The 22,991-nt window shown below is 41.8% G+C and overlaps 1 pseudogene; it reads left to right on the forward strand.

The window, feature by feature from the left end:
- Positions 1 to 8,553: 8,553 nt before the first annotated feature.
- Positions 8,554 to 8,862, forward strand: LOC102903708 (10 kDa heat shock protein, mitochondrial pseudogene; annotated as a pseudogene).
- The last annotated feature ends 14,129 nt before the right edge of the window (positions 8,863 to 22,991 follow it).

Here is a 22,991-nt window from a genome sequence, read left to right on the forward strand (position 1 = left end):
CATGGCAGCAGACTTTTCTGCAGGTAGTGATGGAGAGCAGATAGTCCATGTTTCCTCCATGCTTCCTGCTCCACTCTCCAAACTCTGCCAATGCATCAAACAGCCATCAGTGCTGGTACATTCGGTGTGGACATCAAACACCCTTGGAGCAGCAGCATCTCCCACTCAAACCTACTTACTTGGCATCTCCTGAGGGAAAACTTCTCCTTGTACTGGAAATGCTATATTAGGAGAACTTTGTGTAAATAATGTGCTCGTTTAACCCAAAAATATGATAGTTTTGCATTGCAGAACTGGCTGCTAAAACTAGCTGTTCATGCCAAGGGCATTCTCTCCACCTGTAAGTTTCACAAGGACAGAGACCATGCTGTCTTGGCAGGGCTGTCTATAGGGAGAAGTGGTGGTGGATACTGGGAAGAGTGATTTGAAAAAGGCCTGACATCCATGGATGAAACTCATATTACCTATATCCATTCTGCTATTATTTTTGGCTAATGAAAGCAAGCATTAACAAGGTAATGGCCTTGGCTGTGTAGGTAAAGCATAATTTACAAAAATGTACAGTTAGCTAGGCATGGTAGTACATTCTTGAAATCCTACTACTTGGGGTGAGGAAGAGTGGAAGTTCCAGGGTAACCCGGGGCTACCTGAGATCCTGTCTTAAAAAAAATAAAAGATTGGATAACTTAGTGGGTAATCATGTGTGCTGTGAAGCTTGATGTGATGACTTAAGTTTGATCCCTCAAACCCAAATATTGGAAGGAAAGAACTGAATCTGTCAAATTATCCTGTGACCTCCACATGTCTGCTATGCATGCACACTGCCCATATCAAAATAGATAAATGTTTAAAAAAGGAGAAAAAATAAAAGTAACACCAACAAAAATGTACAGGCCAGATTTGACAGACATCCATTCACTGGTCGTCTCATGGTTTAATGGGGTTGAACCCATTACTAAGGAACTGGTTAAAATGAAATTTCTGGCTCAGAAACTACATTGTAAAATTTAAAGAAGAGCGATTGGGAAGATGGCTCCATGGGTAAAATGTTTGTTGTACAACCATTAGGGCCTGAGATTCCCCAACAGCCATGCAACATCTAGGCTTGGTGGTGTGCATCTGTGACCCTGCTGGAGAGCAGAGACAAGTGCATTTCTGGAGCTGGATGGCCAAGCCATCTAGCCAAATTGATGAGAGCTCCAGGTTCACTGAAAGACCATTTCAAAAATTAACGTGGGGAGCAATAGAGGAAGACACTGTCGGTTGACCTCTAGTCTCCATAGATGCACGCAAACCCTCCCCATGTACACATATACATACAAATAACATAGAGAGAGAGAGAGAGGAGAGAGGAGAGAGGAGAGAGGAGAGAGGAGAGAGGAGAGAGGAGAGTGGAGAGAGGAGAGAGGAGAGAGGAGAGAGGAGAGAGGAGAGAGGAGAGAGGAGAGAGGAGAGAGGAGAGAGGAGAGAGGAGAGAGGAGAGAGGAGAGAGAGGAGGAGGAGGAGAGAGAGAGAGAGAGAGAGAGAGAGAGAGAGAGAGAGAGAGAGAGAGAACCAAAAAGAGGCCATCTCCCTCAGAAGTTAAACCTCTGGCTGATGGCTGATGCTCCTTTTGGAAGAACACTCCAAACCACACTAAGTCCCAGGGACTTAGGCATTCCTGAAGCAGCTTCTTTTTCTCCTTAGCACTCCCTGGAACTCATTTACATTTGAAGTCTTTCAGGAAGTATGCTAGAAATGAAGAGGAGGCTTCATACATTATTTTGCTTGTTTGCTTATTTTTTCAGTATGACCTTGGATCTGTGGCTTGGCCTTCTGGATCCTGGATTGATACAAATGAATGTTGAATTGTGTTAGAACAGGGCTTTTTTGGAGGTGGGGTGGGACGCAGATACAGGGTCAGGATTCCCCTCCTGGGAGAGAGATGAATTCCTGGTAGGTAGCTCAAAGCCTATTTTAATAATGTCAACTAACCCAAATACCGGAGCCTGAATGTAAAGAAGTAATTGAGCAGAAAAGAGGTGACTGAGAATGGAAGGGAGGAGGGGCTGGAGGATGGAGGAGAAGGGGAAAAGGAGAATCAACAAAAAAAATTTTGTTTGAAAATGCCAGAGTGAAACTTTATGCTTAAATGTTTTTTACATATATATGTTAAATATATAAAATTATGTGCTAATTTTATATGCTAATTTAAAATAAATAAAAATCCCAGTGTGGTGATGCACACCTTTAATCCCCATATTTAGGTTGCAGGTAGATCTCTGCAAATTCAAGGCTGGTCTGGTCTACATATCGAGCGCCAGGTTGGCCAGAGCTATATAGTAAGACTTTGTCTCAAAATAAGTTAATAAATAATTATTCTCAGTTTTGAGAAATGCTTCAATCCCCTCTTTCATGTGAGGTAACATTAAGGATTAGCCAGGCCTGGAAGTGTATTCTTGTCATCTCAGTATTTTGGAAGTAGAAGCAAGAGAGTGATGAGTTTGAGGCTTGCCTGAGCTATGTAGCAAGACCTGGTCTCAAGAAGCAATTGTACCCGCTGCTGCCTTTGTGGAGAGAATCAAAGCAATGACATTTTGTTAGCTTGCCATCTCTGCGGCAAATGCTTGACATAAACAACTTGAGGAGGACAGATTTATTTTGTCTCATGTTTGGAAGGTCTTGGTCCATGCATTTAGCTCCATTGCCTTGGGCCTGTTGTGAAGCGGAGTAATATGGTGGGAGCACATGGTGGAGAAAAGCTGCTTACCTCATGCTGTCAGAAAGCAGAGAGAGGGAGAGGAGCGGGGAACAAGATACATCCCTCAATGGTATTCCTCCAGTGGTTTATGTGCTCCAACCATGTCCTACCTCTTAATATTTTCACTGCCTCCCAATAATGCCACCAAACTATCAATACAACAATGATGTATTCATTGATTACATTATGGTCCTCATGAGCTAGTCACTTCTTACATATTCCCCAGCCTGGGACTGTATTCAAACCATAATAGCCACAAACTCTATCGAACATATTAACTACCTTTTTAGATCCCATCTATATACATAGCGAGCATATTTTGTTATCCTGGCTGGAGTGAGACTTTACAGCATGGTGGCTTTGGGATTGGCCATGTTCCTATACGTAACTGCTCTTCCATGCTCTGTAAATAAATATAATAAACTCATTTGTTCAGCAAGTTGGACTTGGGTAGAATCACTACTTTGGCCTGTTATCAGTGCTCTATCTGGGTTAGTAGGTGTACTGGCTGGTTTTGTGTGTCAACTTGACATAAGCTAGAGTCATCAGAGAGGAAGGAGACTCAGTTGAAGAAATGCCTCCATGAGATCCTGCTATAAGGCACTTTGATTGGTGATCAATTAGTGATCAGTGGGAGAGGGCCCAGCCCATGGTGGGTGGTGTCATACCTGAGCTGGTGGTCCTGGGCTCCATAAGAAAACAGGCTGAACAAGCTAGGGAAAGCAAGCTAGTAACCAGCTCCCTTCCATTGCCTCTGCATCAGCTCCTGCCTCAAGGATCCTGCCCTCTTTGAGTTCCTGTCCTGACTTCCTTCAGTGATGAACAGTAATGTGGAAATGTAAGCCAAGTAAACTCTTTCCTCCCCAACTTGCTTTATGGCTGTGGTGCTTCATCAAAGCAAGAGAAGCCCTAGCTAAGACAAATTGCTACCAGGGCATTGCTATGACAGACTTGACCATGTTTTGAGGAAGATTGTAAAAGGACTTTAGAATTTTGGGCTAGAAAAGCTATTGAGTGTTAAGAGCTCTGTGAGTTGTTCTTTCAAGTTCTGTGGGAACTTGAAAGATAAGAATGTTGAGAGCAGTGCAGAGGATGGAGGCCTTGCTTGTGAAGTTTCAGAGGGAAGTTAAAAGACTCTATCAGGGTCGTTTGTTATTTTGAATCAAGATTCAGTGGTTCTGGTTAGCTGGGACTGAAGTATCAGCTGTGATTAACAAGATACCAGAACTACTAAAGTAAAACTTTGCTTTTCTGAGATACTTAATCCTGGCTGACTGGATTTAAAAATTAGTGGTGATTAAGAAGAGACCAGCATTACTGAAGTGAAATCTTCTAGGAAGTGTTTCCTGAGAGCACAGAGAAGCTGTGTTCCAGAGGTTGCCAAGGTTGTACCTCATGCTGGTAACTGGACTTGGTAATGTGTAAGAGTCACTCAGGTGGTACAAGTTTGGAAGGCATGAAGGGGTCATGGAGAGCAGTTGAGACTTGGCACTGTGAGAGGTCAGGAGAGGCTATGGGGGAAGGTGCAGCCTCAGTAGCAGTTGAAGGCCCAGGAGTAAAGGGGTCGTGCAAAGAAGTTGAGGCTTGGCACCATGAAGAACACTTATGAGAGGCTATTGGTGAAAGTGCAGCCCATTTGCAGCAGAAGATCCCAGTGTTTTGGAGATGGCAATACCATGAGTTGACCACGAAGAACAGCAGCAGCAGTGGAGTGGAGCCAGCCGGAGCCTAGAAGACAGAGAGGGAAGCTGGAGAAGTGACCCAAGCCCTTTGGAGGAGTCCAGAAGATTGTGAGTAGAGCCCAGCTGTTGGACAGTTGGGATTTGGTTTTCCATGGATTTGATTGTGACTGTATCCTGATTTTTTTCCTCTTGGAGTAAGAAAGTATGTTACTGGAGCCCACAGTTGAGAGAATTTGAATTTTAAAAGATTTTGTATTTTAAAAGAGATTGTTATTTTAAAGGGAGTGAAATTTTAGTATGTTTGAATTTATAAAGACTAGGGACTTCTAAAGTTATTTATGTTTTTAATGTGAGATCTTAATTTCACCAATAGGGATGAATAAGAAAGGAAGGGTTGTGGCTTAATAGTGATGTGTTTGTGTATCAAGTTAACAAGGGATCAGTTGTGCTGGCTGGTTTTGTGTGTCAACTTGACACAAGCTGGAGTCATCAGAGAGGAAGGAGACTCAGTTGAGGAAATGCCTCCTTGAGATCAAGCTGTAAGGCATTTTCTCAATTAGTGATCAGTGGGGGAGGGTCCAACCCATGGTGAGTGGTGCCATCCCTGGGCTGGTAGTCTTAGGTTCTATAAGAAAGCAGGCTGAGTAAGTGACAGGGAGCAAGCCATTAAGCAGCACCCCTCCATGGCCTCTGCATCAGCTCCTGTCTCTAGGATCCTGCCCTGTTTGAGTTCCTGTCCTAACTTCCTCCAGTGATGAACAGCAATGTGGAAGTATAAGCCAAATAAACCCTTTCTTCCACAACTTGCTTTATGGTCATGATGTTTGGTCACAGCAATAGAAACCCTGACTAAGTCAATAGGCATTTATTCATGCCTACCCAGGGAAGGCATTTTTACAGCATGTACCGAAGACATGTCAGTGCAAATATGTGTGCATGTGGAGGACTGAGCTTAGTCTTAGGAGTTGTTTAAATAATTTATTTAGGGAGCTAGAGACGTAGATTAGCAGTTAAGAATATTTGCTGCTCTTTTAGAAGACCCAGGTTTGATTCCAGAACCTACATGACAGCTCATAACCATCTGCAACTCCAGTTCCATGGGATCCAATTCCTTCTTCTGATTGCTGTGGATACCAGGCACATGCATGGTATATGGATATGCATACAGGCAAAACACCCATACACATAAAATAGAGATTTTAAAAATCTAAAAAGATTTATTTGATTTTCAAATATGTGTGTGTGTGTGTGTGTGTGTGTGTGTGTGTGTGTGTGTTTAATACCCACAGATACCAGAAGATGGTATTGGATCACCTGGAGCTAGAATTACAGGTAGTTGTGAGCCAATGAATGAGGGTGCTTGGAATTTAATTCCAGTCCAGCACTCTTAATCACTGAGCCATCTCTCCAGTCTCCAACATTGTTTTTTTTTTTTCTTTTTTTAGATATGGTGCCTAGCAGACCAGAAACACACCAAGTAGGCTAGGTGGGCAGTCTAGTGAATGCCAGGGATCCTCCTCTGTCTGCATACTCAGCGTTGGAGCCACAGTGCTTGGCTTTTTAGATGGATGCTGGGGATCAAACTCATGTTCTTATGCTTGTGTGGCAAGCACTTTTTGGACTAAAGTGCTAAAGCCATCACCCTAATCCCTACTTTTGGACCCTTTAAAGCTTAAACTTTCTTGTTCAAAATTCTATTTTGATTTTTTTTCTTCTTTGTGATAACACATGACTGGATGCTGTTTTAGGGAACAAAGAACACCGTTGTCCTCTTAGTACTTGTTCTTTGAACATTGTTGTGGGGGGAGAGGAGGGGAAGGGAGAGGGAGATGGAGAGAAAGAGGGAGACAGAGGGAGGGAAGGAGATAGAGGGAGAGACAGAGAGGGAGAGACACACACATACAGAGAGAGAGAGTGATTTATTCTGCTAATTTGTCAAGGTGTACATGATGACTTGGGATGAAGAAAAAAATCCCCCCCCCCCAATACAAGAGCATTGATTTCTAGAATGTAAGACAGACTGTGTTGGACTATAAAACTTTCATCTGGCATATAACATGTTAATGGGATTCTTTTTCCCCAGCTGGAATGGGACATTGTAATGCCCCCAGCCATCAGACACTTTGTGCTTTTGGAGCTTGAGTTACAACTCTTTTTTCCTCTTGGAGATAATGATTTCATTAGGATGACGACTTTCTGCATATAATAGGATTCTTTGCTTCTTTCCAGTGTTTGAGCACTGGGTAATTGGCCCTTTAGTTAATTAGCAGCAGCTGATAGAATATATGCTACAGTCAGATGCAATTTCTCCCCTTCTCAATTTATTGTGTGCTCTTAGCTGGAAAGATATTTTTAGGACCATGTTCATCGTTCAAGTCTACTGACAGAAAAGAAAATCAATCATTAGGTTCACAGCGCTTAGTTTAAAGGTATAAAATATAATCTTCTGGAGAAAGAAAGGCGAACACTGGAGCTAGGGAGCTAACTCAGTGGGTAAGAGCACTTACCATACTAGCATGAGTACCTGAGTTTGAATCTTTGGCACTCATCTAAAAAAAAGCTGTGAATAGGAATTCAGGAGGGTTGCAGGGACTTGCTTGATGTCAGCTTAGCTCCATGCTCAATGAGAGACCCTATCTCAAGGGCATATGGTGGAACTAGATGGAGCAGGGCACCCCATGGACTCCGCTGGATTCCATGAATGTACACAAGTGTGCACACCTGCAGATACCAACATGTGCATATAAGCACTCCCCATGAAGAAAAGCATATTCTGTAACAAGCCTTCTTGGACCACCAGCCTCCAAATCATGACACAGAGACTTATTGTTAGTTATGAACACTTGACCTTATCTTAGGCTTGTCTCACTAGCTCTTATAACTTAATTTAACCTGTTTCTCTTCATCTATGTTTTGCCTTATGGCTTTTCTCTTTCTTTCCTTCTATATGTCCTACTTTTCTATTTCCTCTGTGTCTGTCTGTCTGGCTCCTGCCTGGATGACTGGCCCCTGGTATCTCCCCTTCTTTCTCCTTCATTCTCTTCTCCTTCTCTTTCTTTTTCCAGCCTAGATTCCTTCTCCTAGTTATTCTCTCTGCCTGCCAGCCCTGCCTATCCCTCTACTGTCTAGCTATTGGCTGCTCAGCTTTTTATTAGACCTATCAGGTGCCTTAGGCAGGCAAAGCAACACATCTTCACATAGTTAAAGTAACATTCCACTACAATATTCTACTCTTCTCCATATATAACCTTCTCTCTCTTTTGCTGGCTTTTGTTTTGGTATCATCATCATCTGGGTGTTTCTCATCTTCTCTCAGCTCTCCAAGAATACTTGGGATCTTATTATTACTTGTCACTAGCAGTAGTGACACATGCAGCTGCATAGGACTGGATATTAAATGTTTGTGGTGGCATTCACACAGAACCCAGTAGAACTGATATTTAGTTTACTGCCCTTCACCCTCAAACCACCATGTTGACAGCCAATGGAATTGTCACATCTTTGCATTTTGCTCAAGCTAGAAAGCTGCAAGGTACTCATACTTCAACCCTGTCTCTTTGGACTCTCTACCTTCCTGTTGTAAGTGAGATGCAGTGAGAACACCGAACTAGACCCCTCTGCAGAGAGAAAGACAGTTTACTGGTGGACAAATTACCAGACTGTCTCAGGGGTAGAGAGCTGTACTTCAGTGGGAGCTAGTCAGCAGGGAGAACTGAACTAACTCAGGCTGTTCAGGTTAACCAGGAACTAGATACATTTTGCTGTTGGGGGCAAATAAGGGTTATAGTGGCTTTCCTGACAAACAGAAACCCACTTCACAAGATTTCTGAGGAAGCATGTGTTTAGGTTTCTGTTTACTCCGTAAGAACCCAGGCTGTGTTGAACCCTGCTGTCATCTCAGGACGTTGTCTGCCATTTTTAGGCCTGCTTTGTGAGCTAACACCTATAAGCCCTGTCAATTTTTTCTCTGTAGTATTTATTTTGTATTAAGCATATTTTGTATCCACAAGTGTGTGTAGGCACACCGTTGTGCCATGAATCCTAATAGGTCTTAAGAATAAAAACCCGGAGTCAACTCTCCTTGCAGTGGTGGCCCCGAGTGCAAGAGTCCGAGCTGTGGCAGCACTAGTCATGGCTGGACAAGCTTTCAGAAAGTTTCTCCCGCTCTTTGACAGAGTATTGGTTGAAAGGAATGCTGCCAAAACTGTGACCAAAGGTGGCATTATGCTTCTGGAAAAGTCTCAAGGAAAAGTATTGCAAGCAATGGTAGTGGCTTGTGGGATCAGATGCCAAGGAAAGGCTGGAGGGATTCAACCAGTCAGTGTGAAAGTTGGAGATGAAGTTCTTTTCCCAGAATATGGAGGTACCAAAGTAGTTCTAGAAGACAAGGATTATTTCTTACTTAGAGATGGTGATATTCTTGGAAAGTATGTGGACTGAAATCACTGTTGAAATGGTGGCCCATGAAGCTGCCCATTCCTCTGATTGTCTGAACTATTCATCATGTAAATAATTTCCTTGCCTCCCTTTTATAATAAACTAATGATGCCTAAACAAACAAACAAACAAACAAACAAACAAACAAACAAACAAACAAACAAACACCCAGAGTCAGATATCGAGATAAATGCTGAAAGATCAGAGAGACAAAGGAACAAGCTACAGCCACCTCTTACCTTACCAACTCCTCAGCCTGAAAGGGGGCCAAGCTCCTGTCTCTATATTCCTCCCTCTGCCCAGCTATACACTTCCTGTTTCCTCTTCCCTAGTGCTAGGATTAAAGGCATGTGCCTTCCAAGTACTGGGATCAAAGGCATGAGATCCCAAGTGCTGGGATTAAATGTGTATGCCACTACTGCCTGGCCTCTATGGTTAACTAGTGGCTAGCTCTGCACTCTAATCTCTAGGCAAGCTTTATTTGTTAGAGCACAAACAAAATATCACCACGCACCATAGTACACATGTGGGGTTCAGAGAACAACTTGTGTGAGTCAATTCTCCCCTTCTACCATGTGAATCCCAGGCATCAAACTCAGGTCCTCAGGCTTAGTAGCAAGTGCCTTTACTTGCTGACCCATCTCACTAGCCCTCCTTGTACTACCTTTTGACTCCTGCAGAAGGAGTATGAAGTGTATGCTGATTAAAAATTAGCCTATATTGTGTTAGCACAATTATGACATATTTTTTTTTTTTTTTGGTTTTTCGAGACAGGGTTTCTCTGTGTAGCTTTGCGCCTTTCCTGGAGCTCACTTGGTAGCCCAGGCTGGCCTCGAACTCACAGAGATCCGCCTGACTCTGCCTCCCAAGTGCTGGGATTAAAGGCGTGCGCCACCAACGCCCGGCTAATTATGACATATTTTAAAAAGTGGGTGTTTTTTATTGTTGCCTGTCCCATCTTCTTTTTATTTTGTTTTGTCTTCTAGTATCATTTGTATCATTGGGATTGAACCCGTGGCCTCATACATACAAGGTGTTCTAGATAGTTCTTGTAAAGATTTATAATGTATACAATGTTCTATCTGCATGCATGCCTGCACACCAGAAGAAGAACTTAGGTCTCATTATAGACAGCTGTGAGATCCCATGTGGTTGCTGGAAGTTGAACTCAGGACCTCTGGAGGGAAAGGCACTGCTTTTAACCTTTGAGCCATCTCTAGTCCCTCTAGATAGTTTTATGTGAACTTGATACAAGCTGGAGTAATTTTGAAAGAAGAACCTTCAATTGAGAAAATGTCCCCACCACATTGGCCTATGGGAAAGCCTGTTGTGCATTTTCTTGATTGATGATTGATGTGAGAAGGCCCAGTAGGCAGTGTCATTTCCAGGCTGGTGGTCCTGGGTGCTTTAAGAAAGCAGGCTAAGCAAGGCATGAGGAGCAAGCTAGTGAGCAGCATTTCTCTTTAGCTTCTGCTTCACTCAGTTCCTACCTCCAGATTCTTGCCCTGCTTGAGTTCTTGCCTGGACTTTCCTTAGTGATGAACTGTGATGTAGAACTGTAAGCTGAAAATAAATTACATTGTTCTCAGGTTGCTTTTGCTCATGATGTTTTATCACAGCAATAGAAACCATAATTAAGACAGTAGGCAAGTACTGTATCATGGACATCATTAGCCTGTCTTATCCATTTTTTTATTTTAGGATCTTGCTTATCATTTGAACCCCATGCTCCACCATTTATATCTTTAGTGTATTGAATCAATTATAATTTTCTTTCTGAAGGAATTGCTGTGGCTAGACCACTCATGTAGGGCCAATAATCCTAAAAATCAGGGGCCAACTTACTTTTTCATGTATTTTAATGGATTTTCAGGTCATATCATGTCTTTTATTACTTTTATTGTTTTTAATTTCTTATTTATGGGTATATGTGTTTGTGAGGGTATGTGCATGTGTGAATGCAGGTGCCTGTGGAGTCCAGAAGAGGGCGTTAGCTGCCCTGGAGCTGGAGTTGCAGGTGGTTGTGAGCTATTCTACAAGAGCAGCATGCACTTTAAACTACTGAGCCATCTCTCCAGAACCTGGCCAAATGCTTTCTGTTGCAATGACTCATATTTGAAGTTGCAGATTAAAGCAGCTCTGGACCAGAAGGGCCATATATCTGTTGCAATATAACTTGATATAAAAACAGGTCCTGGGAGATGTGGCTCATGGGCATGTTTTCCAACCCTTGTGGTGATGAGAAGCAATATAAAATGTCAGCTGAAGGCCAGAGCTTTGGAGTCACTTGGTTTTTCTCTTCCCATGGTCCCACTCCTCACTGGATGATGTCAGACAGGGCAGTCACCTCTGTGTCTAAATTTGCTCGTCTTTAAAGACAGGAACAATCACACTGACCTTACTGGGTTTTTATATAGGTTAAGAGTTGTGATATCTCCCATTACATGGAACAGTTTTCTGGTGTTGTATCACTAATGGCTTATAATTACATGAATAAAATAAATTGATGTTTATAATTTTTTTTAAAAAAAGAGTAAAATGCTTGCTGTTCAAGTATGAAGATTTGAATTTGAATTCACAGCACCCATGTGAAAAAGCCACGTACTGAGGCTGTGTGTGTCTATCCACAAGGCTGGATGGCGGGTGTGTGTAAGAATGTAATGTCAGAATTAGCTGCTGCTCAGGCCACAGTACTTGCAGGAACCCTTCCCTTCTCATAGATACAGACAGGCAGGCACCCTACTAAGATATTGTCTGTGAGTCTCTAGCTATAAGCCTTCAACATGCCTGGGAATCAGAGAGCCTGGTTTCAGGCTCCTGCCCTGAAATCATTCTTATCTCAGAAGAAGAAGAAGACCCTTCCACTTCTGCCCTGTGGGTCTTGATTTCTCTGGTCTGAACTCTTTTTAGAACCCTGGCCATGCTGTTGTCTATCTGTCCATGGCCTTAGTAACTCTTTTAATAATCTCCTTACCCCTCAAATCTAACTCAGTGGCCCTCCCTCTTGAACCCACATCCCAGACCTTTCAGTGGAGAAGACACAGATGGATCCCTGGAGCTTGCTGGCCAGTCTACCTGAAATGGCGAGCTTCATAATCTGTGAAGAGACCCTGTCTCAAACAATAAGGCGGAGAGCAATCGAGGAAGACAATTGACACCCACCTCTGGCTTCCACATGTATGTATACACACACTGATAACCCTTGTAAATAGTCATAATATGTAAAAATATTTATCCTGGTTTCTTGTACCACAGAAGCATTTTAAATGCTGTGAAATGATGATGTTCAATTATTTAAATCCTATTTCCTTGGCCTCCACATGCACTTGCACAAACACTGACAACCCCCATTAATAGTCATAATATATAAGAAAAATATTTATCCTGGTCTGGTACCATACAAGCATTTTAATTGCTGTGAAATGATTATGTTCAATTATTTAAATCTTTAATTTCCAGCCATAGTCATTTTGGAACTTTTCTTGGGTTTCTCAGGCAGGTAGGCAGACAGACATACCAATAAGTACTGCAAGCTACTCCAATCATCCTGGTGAGTGATGCATTTCTGTATGACACAGGGAGTGAGTCCTACATATTGAAAGTCAGTTGCTCAGGGCACAAAGAAAGCTGCTTTGCATAACTCTAAATAGAGTAACACTTAAAGTCCTTGTTTACCAAAGACAGATTCTGCAATGTTTCTCCAAATCTTCTGCACATCTTATTCTTTATTGCTGGCTCAATATAGCAGAAGGTGCCATTGGATCTGTGGTTTGATGCACGATAGGAACACTGCAAGGGGTGTGAAATATGAAACATAATGTAGGATCTATGGTATTTCTCCCATCCTCAAGGTTCAGAAATAATTGGGCTGAGGAGGTGGCTCAGCTGGTAAAATGCTTGCTATAGAAGCATGAAGATTTGAATTTGGATCCCTAGCACCTATGTAAAAATGGGGCATGGTATATACCTTTGTAATTCCAGTTCTGGTGATTAGGGAATAGTAAGGTTCTTGGGGCTGGCTGGCCAGTCAGCCTGGCTGAGCTGCTGAACTTGTTTTAATGACAGACTCCTTCTTTAAGACACAGAGTGACTGAGGAACACACCCTGCTTTGACCTCTGGCCTTCACATGCATGTGTACACTATAGCACACTCAAGGACATGTGCACACATCCACATGGACATGGACATTCACATGCACACACTAGAAGTTGTGGGAGCCCAAAACAAAGTGTGAGGTTTGAACTGTGATTGAGGCAAATCTGTGCCACAAGCATGAGATCTTTGCTTCTGGGCTGGAGGTGCGGTTCATTGGTAGATCCCTGGCTCAGCACATGCAAGGCCACAGTTTTGATCCTTATACTTCAAAACAAAGGAAACAAAACAAAACAACACTACCACCACTTTTCACTCTCAAACATGTACAACAAATGCACACACACTTTGCTTCCAAAAATATCACAGGAAAAAAAACCCACAAAATTTTATCAGGTTTATATTACAAATGTGATTTTTGTGTGATTTACAAATAAAAACATTTCCACCCAGCTATTGTACAAAAGCAACACTTTCATTAGCAGAAAAGACACATTTATAATTTGCAAACCATTCTGAAAACCGTGGTGGTTTTGCCTTGACACATCTGGGATCTTTTATCATGGTGTCATTATCTATGGGAATGTGTTGTCTAATATTCTAGTGCTAGGAATACATGTGCTTTAAAGTGATTTTAAAAATCACGGGAGCCAACAGCTCTGAGATAGACCGCCAGATTGACCTTGCCAAGAATGGCAGATGTATGATGGGAACTCCTTCATGTGGCTTCAGCCGAGAGCAGGGGGTCAGTCCAGTTAGCAGCTTGCTGCTGGCCTGAAGATTGTTGTTTTTCCTGACTGGAGCTCAGTAGGATCATGAGTTTGCGATGTAGGCAGGTAGTGGGTTTGCTCATTGTGGTTGACTGACTATTAGGTACTTTTTTATTCCTGTGGCACAACACTATGACCAAGGCAACTTATAAGAAAAAAATTTGTTCAGACTTACAGTTGCCGAGGGTTAGAATCCAGTGACGGCAGAGTGGAGGCAGCCTGTGCCAGGCATGACGGCTGGAGCAGAAGCCAGGGCCTCACATTTTGAACCACAAGCACAAGGCAGAGAGAGCAAACTAGAAATGACGTGAGTCTTCAAAGTCTCAAAGCCTGCATCTGGTGACATACTTCCTCAAACAAGGCCACACCTCCTAAGCCTCCCCAAACAGTACCACCAGCTGTGGACTGAGCACTCAAATGCTCAAGATGATAGGGAACATTTCATTCAAGCCACCACACTGACTAATGCCTTTTCCTTTAGTGTTACCTGTCTGGTGTCTTCCCTAACTTAGGTGTGTGGTAAGAGGTGGCTGCCTCTTTTCTGTCTCATCAGCATTGTGCAAGTCTAAACAACATTCTCTTTTGTGTCCTCCTGGGTCGTGGTTGCTCTCAACAAGCATACCAAACTATTGAAAGTTGAAGGGGACACACAATACTCCCTTTTAAAACTGAGCACACGGGTCTCTGTCTCTTGAAAACCTTTGGGATCTCTCCACTGGACCCTCCTACTACATGCTCTATTGTTTCTTGTATCAGGCTATCACTGTACAGAAATTTTTTTCCGTCAAACTCTCTGCTCTTATGTCTGGAATAAAGTGGTAATATGGTGCCTTTCTCAAGACATAGCTGTACAATTGTTGAGAATGTTAAGCACTATTAAATCAGTCAGCAGCATTGGGAAAATGGCTCAGTCAGTAAAGTGCTTGCTGTGTAAGCATGAGAATTTCGTTCAATAGCCAGAAACCGTGTAAAATAGCCATGTGTGGTAGAGTACATTTATCATCTCAGGGCTGAGAGGTGGAGACAGGAGGATCCCCAGGGCTCACTGGCCAGCTAGCCTAGTCTACTTGGTTAGTCCATTTTTTTTTGTCTCAAGAAACAAGGTGTTTGCACATAAGGAATGACATCTGATGCTGGTCTCAGGCCTTCATACATGTGTTCACTTAGGCAGATATATACACTTCCACATGAACATGGACATATACATATGTGTGCACAAGTAATCACTGAAGGTTATTTTAAATGAGCTGATACATGTACAGGAATTAGCAATGTCAGACCTCCATAAGCCCTTGATGAAGTTCTGCATTAGTTGGTGTCTTAGTTTGGGTTTCTACTGCTGTGACACCATGACCATAAAGCAAGTTGGGGAGGAAAGGGTTTATTCAGCTTACACTTCCATATTGCTGTTCACCACTGAAGGAAGTCAGGACAGGATCCTGGAGGCAGGAGCTGATGCAGAGGCCATGGAGGGGTGCTGCTTACTGGCTTGCTTCCCCTGGCTTGCTCAGCCTACTTTCTTATAGAGCCCAGGACCACCAGCCCAGGTATGGCACCACCCACCATGGGCTGGGCTCCTCCCCCACTGATCACTAATTGATCTAACTGATCACTAATTGAAAATACCTTATAGCTGGATCTCATGGAGGCATTTCCTCAACTAAAATCTCCTTCCTCTCTGTTGTCTAGCTTGTGTCAAGTTAACACACAAAACCAGCCAGTACAGTTGGGATTGTTCTGCCAAAGGCAACAGAACCCCAAAGACCAAAATTGAAACCAGGAAGAATGTTCTTGCCTTGCTTAAGAAGAGGAGATCACGAGGGGCAAGGTGAGACAGTGCCCCTATGATTGGGCCAGAGCTGTAGGCATTTCCTCATTGGCTCCACCACTGATATAACTGATGCCTTTGTCCTCCTGGTTGCACAGCTGCAGGGCAGCTGTCTCTTCTCCTGGCTCAGATCTTGATAAAGACAGGAAGAAATGGAAACAGACCAGTGTCCAAGATACAGCTGTGACAGCTACCTGTCACCTATTTCTCATTGACCAGGACTGAGTTAACCACTGGACAGGGGTTGTGCATGAGGCAGACTCCACTCGCTCACATAGTCACCTAGAGGTGCTTTTTCTTTCACTGCTCTGTCCATGTTCCAAAGGGAAGTTTATGTGTTGATATCCCAGTTGGTAGACTATGGGATCAGCATAAGCTAACCTGAGCTTTGCATGTCCTATTTAGCTAAGGATGCTCTTGAACTCCCGATCTTCCTGCCTCCACTTCCTGAGTGCTGAGATCACAGGTATGCACCACCATGCCTGATTTTACATGGTGCTGGGGATGGAACCCTTGCTTTGTGTGTGCACTCTACCAGCTGAGCTACATCCCCAAACCTCTCCTCTTTTGTTTCTGTCTTCTGTCCTGGATCTTCATCCAGGTAACTCATTAACCAATAGAATCAATACATTCCAAGATTACTTGGTTGTGTCAACAATTTCTGCTCTGTGTTATTCAATGAAATACTGGGTTGACTGACATTTGTGGCTCACTTGTTAAGATGTGTGTTGTGTGTGTGTGTTGCATATACTGAACGCATGTCTGTGTATGGATATGCTTGTCTCTGTGTGCAATGTGTGGAGGCCAGAGGTGGGCTTCTGATATCATCCTCTATCGCTCTCTAATTTTTATTTATGTATGTATTTATAGACATGTTATTTCACTGAATATGGAGTTTATCATTTTGGCTATACTAGCTGGTCAGTGAGTTTCTGGATCTACCATCTTACCCCTCCTACATTAGAGTTATAGGTGCTGTTTTTCTTGGGTGCTGGGAATCTAAACAGGTGCTCATGCTTGGGTGTCATGCACTTTACCTGCTAAGCCACCATAGCAGCCCAATTGTGGTTGTCTTTTTAAAAATACTACCTGAGTTGAGTGGCTCTTTGATTTGTGCATGGCTCTTGATGGTAGGGGGTAGGGTGGGGGTAAAATAGGGAATTTCTATCTCTATGTCAGCATCCAGTAAGCAAGTTTGATCATTATATTTTTTTTTTCATGGAGATAATTGATTATGTATGGGAGCAGACTGAAAGAGCACTGTGTTTTGATGCATGGGTGCTGTGCTAATGATACACTGCATATGTATTATACAAATGCACATACCTCCAAAGAATTTTTGCAAGAGAACATGCCCAATTTTTTTAAAACAACAACCTCAGTTAAAGCAACAGACTTGAAAAATAGCATTCACCAGTAAGAAACCATTTATGGAATTAAATGCAGACAAGCTATTTTTAGAATGAACACCTTTCTGTTTCAATAGGAAAAAAATATGACTTCACAGATTTGAGATGCTAGATAAAATTAATGGGAGGAGGAAAGGAACAGCACAGAGTGTGAGTAGGAAATTATTTTTCTTTTGGATTCCAGGCACCCCAGCCACCAAACTAAAAATTGGCCCTCTTTCAAGAGAAAACAAGATTTCCTGCCAGCTATGTTTTGATTATTAATCTGAATGCTGTTCAGTTTGGCTTGGAGACAGCAGTCTTGTGGAATACAGATTCATAAATGGTTCTTCACATTTGACGTCAATGTAAAGTCTGTCAATTTTTGAGCCTGCATATTTTGCAAAAAATATCAGGCCTCAGCATCTTCTTTCTAGTTTGGAACAGATTCAGGAAAATGTCCTTGGCTTCCAAATAGCTTTAAATAAGGCTTGGATGCTCTGGGAAGCCAGGCCTGGGGCTTTTGTTACTTCTAGGTAAGGACAGAGATCTTAAGTCGTCGATGCCCTAAAAGGCCTGAGCCTATATAAATAAGTGGAAATGTGACATTCTCCATGCTCCCTAACCCCAATATTTTCACATAAACATGCATGCCTGGCCTGAGAGTGACCTAAGACAGTCAAATGCAGAGACAACAAAGACAGAGTGAGGAAATCCATCATCTATGTCATTGCTGGATAGCACACATTCTACTGAAACCTTTTCTGTCTCCCAAGGTCTCCAGCCCCCTACAACTTCTGCTTCTAAGCTTCCTGGAAAAGAAGGGAGAAAACAGGAGGCTGACTTCCCTCAGGTCTTTGTAAGTTCCTGTGTAATCTCGTCCAAGAATTTTATCTGATACTTGCCATGATGCTATCTGTGTGTACATCCTACGATGATATAAACAGCATTCTGTGGCTTATAAGACCCCAAATGAGGTGACTGCTGACTGCCTCTTGGGTTCTTTCTACTTCTTCACTATCAGCAAGCAACCTTCCTTAAATCTGTGATCCTTGGTTTTTCAGTACTCAGTGTAATCTCTCAGCCTCTGCAAGGATATATTCCTAAGTATGGATATTATGCATTTACTATTTGGGTATCATTGTAACAAAGTATTTTATCTGAATCTTCCAAAGATGATATGCATATGCACATCAATGATGATCAATTAACATTTGTATCTATATGCTATGTATTTATCATTATATATGTACTATCTCTGTATAATATAATATAAATTATCTATTTGTCCATATCCATGCTTCCTTCCTTCCTTCCTTTCTACCTACCTACTTGTCATCTACCTATCCTTTATGCATGTATCTGTGTTTATATTATCTATCTATGTATGCATCTATCCATACAGTTATCTGTCATCTAACCACCCAACTATATCTTTATATAGCTATACATTTGTGCTAGTTAGGGTTACTATTGCTGTAATGAAACTCCATGAGCAAAAGCTACTTGGGGAGGAAAGGGTTTATTTTACTTCCAGTTCCATATAACAGTTCATCATCAAATGCAATGAGCGTAGGAATTCAAGGAGGTCAGGAACCTAGAGTCAGGAGCTGATGTAGAGGCCATGGAGGAATGCTGTTTATTGGCTTGCTCCTCATGGCTTGCTCATCCTACCTTCTTATAGAATCCAAGACCACCAGCACAGGGATAGCACCATCCATAATTGGCTGGGCCCTCCCTATCAACTAATTAAGAAAATGCCCTACAGTCCTGACTACAGCCTGATCTTTAGTAATATTTTCTCAATTGAGGTTCTCTCCTCTCAGATGACTTATAGCTTATATCAAGTTGGCATAAAACTAGCTAGCATAGCATCCATGAATTATCTGTTTGTCTGTCTATGTATGTATGTATGTATGTATGTATGTATGTATGTATGATTTATACATATATCCCTGCGTCTATCTATCTAGCATCTATACTTCTATATATTTTTTCTTTTTTTTAAAAAAATTCTCTTTTTTTTGAGATTATCATGTAATTACATTTATCCCTACCCTTTGCTCCTTCCAAACCCTCCCATATATCCCTCCTCACTTGCTTTCAAATTCATGGCCTCTTTTTTCACTGTTATCGTGTGCATATACATATATGTATACACATATATATTTCTAAATATAATGTTTGGTCTGTACAGTTGTCATAGGGTTTCTATTGTTATGAAGAGACACCATGACTACAGCAACCCTTATAAAGGAAAACATTTAACTGGGGTGGCTTGCTTACAGTTCCATAGGTTCAGTCCATTATAATCACGGTGGGAAGCATGGTGGCATGCAGGCAGACATGGGGCTGGAGCTGAGAGAGCTACATCTTCACTAGAAGGCAGCAGGAAGTCAACTAACAGTCACACCAATGCAACGGAAGCTTGAGCAAAAAGAGACCTCAAAACCTGCCCCCACAGTGACACACTTCCTCCAATAAGGCCACACTTACTCCAACAAAGCCACACCTAATAGTGCCACTCCTTATGAGCTTATGGGGGCTAATTGCATTCAAACTACCACAATAATGGTACATGTTTGAATTCTTTCAGTCATGTTTGCAGACCCTTTGACATACCAATTGGTGTGCTCTTCCTTCAGGAAGACCACTTCTGTTCTCAGCTTTACTCAATTGCCTATAATTCTTTGTGTAGGGTTGAAGCCTCATGAGCTTCTCCCTGTCCACTTCAGCATATCTATTGGTATCATCTTTCTTCAGTTCACATATGGGCAATTATGTTGGTGGGACTTTATGGGTGTAGCTTCTGATATTATGAGGAGACATAATATAATAGTAAACTTCTTGATCCTCTGGCTCTTACAATCTTTCTATCCCCTCTTACTCAATGTTCCTTGAGCCTTAAGGGAATTATTTTGTATCTGTATCTGTATCCATAGGGACTGGGCTCCACGACTCTGTATTTTGATTGGTTGTGGTTTTCTGTATTGATCTCTACCTGTTGCAAAGAGAAGTTTTCTGGATGAAGTGTGAAGAAAGACTACATTTATATATGGGTATAAGGACAAATGTTTATAGATTGTTGTTAGGGATTGTGCTTGTTTAGTAAATTAGAGATCATAGGTTCTCCTCCAATAACCATGACTTTACTATCACTGAATAGTTAGCTAGGTTTCCAGTACCAGGCATGTCTTCCTTCTTGTTGAGTGAGTCTAAAGTCAAATTAGAGAGCTGTTGGTTACCACCAAGGTATACATGCCACTACTGTACCATTAGGGTTATAGTGCCATGCTGGTCATTGATGTGGTTTATAGACATCATGTCTGGGCAGAATTTTTGTTTGCCTCCTTCCTTTGGCTTGCATGGTTTCTTCTGGTACCATGAAAACCAATCCTTAGGGAAGAGGGCATTCTAGTCAGTTAAAACTCTGGGACTTCTTTAAAAATGTGTGTGTATCTCTCTATATATCTATATCTATCTATCTCTATATCTATATCATCTCTCTCTCTCTCTCTCTCTCTCTATATATATATATATATATATATATATATATATATCTGTGTGTGCATGCGTGTGCGCATTAGCCATGTGTGTGCAGGTACCAATAAAGTCCAGAAGAGTGTATCAGATCACATGGAGCTGGAGTTACAGGCAGTTGTGAGCTGCTCAATATGGATTCTGGGAATAGAACTTGGGTCCTCTGGAAAAGCAGCAAGTATTCTTGACTGTAGAGTCATCTTCTAGCCTCAATCTGTGCATCCTTTCATGCAGTCATCTATCAGCTGTCTTTAAAGTATCTATATATCTATACATTTCTCTGTTTCTTATACTTATTTATAGATGTGTCTATGCATCTGTCTCCTATTTATGCATCTATTTATTTATCTATCATTTATCTATCTACCTATACATCTATCTACCTATCTATATCATCTGTCTGTCTGTCTGTCAATAACTTCAAGGAAATGGGATATTGACATAGTTCTCAAAATTAACACCACAATTGGGGATTTAGCTCAATGGTAGAGTGCTTGCCTAGCAAGCCCAAGGCCCTGGGTTCCGTCCTCAGCTCCAAAATTAACACCACAAAAGAAAGCATTCACCAGGTATTTCTGCATGTGTGCTTCATGGAGGAGGCGTGCTGAAACCCAAGTTTCTGTTTTTTCTATTTTAAGCTCCTCTCACTGGTAACTGGAATTACCTGCCAAAGGAAATTCCACGGCTCAGTGGTGAGAATCTCCTACAGGCAATTTCAACTAATTAGAGGGAAAAATGTCCTAATTTACAAGGGAAAAGACAGTTGTCTCAAGAATAATTAATTTCTACTATGAAATATGCATATATTAGTATGGTTACCTTCAAAAATTAATTACCCCGTCTTTGACTATTTATCTTTCCTGGAATGCTGCTTACTTCAAAATGTAATTAAAATATTTAGCACATAACAAGTGGAAAATCATTGCTCTGCTGCTATGTAGCCAGCATGTGAGGAAAGAAATACTGAGTTATAAACATGTTGCAATTTCTCATTTTAATTCCTTTGGGCAAAGGATATTGGGCATTTCTTCTGAGATAATCATATCTGAATTTATTCTGGGCTTTCTAGAGATTTGAGATTAGCCTCTGCTTAGTAATGTTATGGTGGATGAGAGAACAAATTTTTTAAAAATCTCCTGTGGCTGTTTGCATCTCAAGATCTGTAGTGGTTGATGGTACATCTGTTTTGGTGACTTCACAGCTGGGCCCAATAATACTTCTGTTGGAGATAGAATAGGGAGTGTTCTGTATAACTAACTACCTCATCAGTCACTATAGCCAGTTTGTCAATTATTGCCAACTTTCCTATTCCTTCTGGAAATTTCTTTCTTTCTTTTTTTTTTTGTTTTTTCGAGACAGGATATCCTTAGCTGTCCTAGAACTCACTCAGTAGACCAGGCTGACCTTGAACCCCCAGAGATTCACCTGGCTCTGCCTGGGGTTAATGTTGTGTGCCACCACACCCAACTCCTTCTAGAAGTTCCTATCATCACAGCAGAAGGTAGAGTCTATTTCTTTTTTCTTTAAATCTGAGTTGTATTTTGCCCTCCCCCCCCCATCTCTACAAGTAGATTTTGGCATCCATCTTGTCCCTGAATATTTACTGTGGGAATTTAGCCTCCACCTTGCAAGGAAAACCACACCACATGAAGAGGTCATGTATTAGCTGTCCAACCAATAGGCTGAGATAATTAATGTCAACATCAACTTCCAAACATATGACTGAGTGGTATTTTTTTTAGGTGATTTCTGAATTCTCATGTATCCCATGCTAGCCTTGAATTCCCTATGTAATCAAAGATGACCTTAAACTCCTGATCCTCCTGCTTCCACCTCCTGAATGTTGGGATTACAGATGTGTGCCACCATGCCCAGTTTATTCAGTGTTGGGGATCCAACACAGGGTTTTATGCAAATACCAGGCAAGCACTCTACCAACTGAGCTACATTATCATTTCCAGAATGAAGCTTCAGTAGATTTTATCTCCCCACCTTTGAGTGGCCCTTGCTAAGACTAATGTAAATGACTCTTGAAAAGACAGCCAAGTATCTCCCCCAACTGGTGTGTGTGTGTGTCTGTCTGTCTGTTTCTGTATCTGTCTCTCTTTTGAGACAGGTTTTTTCTGTGTAGCTCTGGCTGTTCTGGAACTCACTCTGTAGACCAGGCTGGCCTTGAACTCAGAGATCCACCTGCCTCTGCTCCAATGTGCTGAGATTAAAGGCATGCGCCACCACTGCCTGGTGCATGAGACTCTCTTTTATAGAAGTCTATACTCACACTCGATAAGTTCTAACTTTTAAAAATTCTCTTGACCCTTGTGCTTAAAATCTATATTAAAATATCTTTTATAAACCCCAACTTTGCTTCATACTGGTTTGCCCTGAAATTCTTTATTACATCAAAGGTAAGGATTTGGTCCATAAAAGATTAGATTAAAGGAACTCCTGAGGCTGCTGCCTGTGACAGCGTGGAGTTGCATTTCTATCTCTGCTGTCACCAACAGAGCAGAATA

This window comes from Peromyscus maniculatus, chromosome X, assembly GCF_049852395.1.
Source record: "Peromyscus maniculatus bairdii isolate BWxNUB_F1_BW_parent chromosome X, HU_Pman_BW_mat_3.1, whole genome shotgun sequence".
Taxonomy (NCBI): Eukaryota; Metazoa; Chordata; class Mammalia; order Rodentia; family Cricetidae; genus Peromyscus; species Peromyscus maniculatus.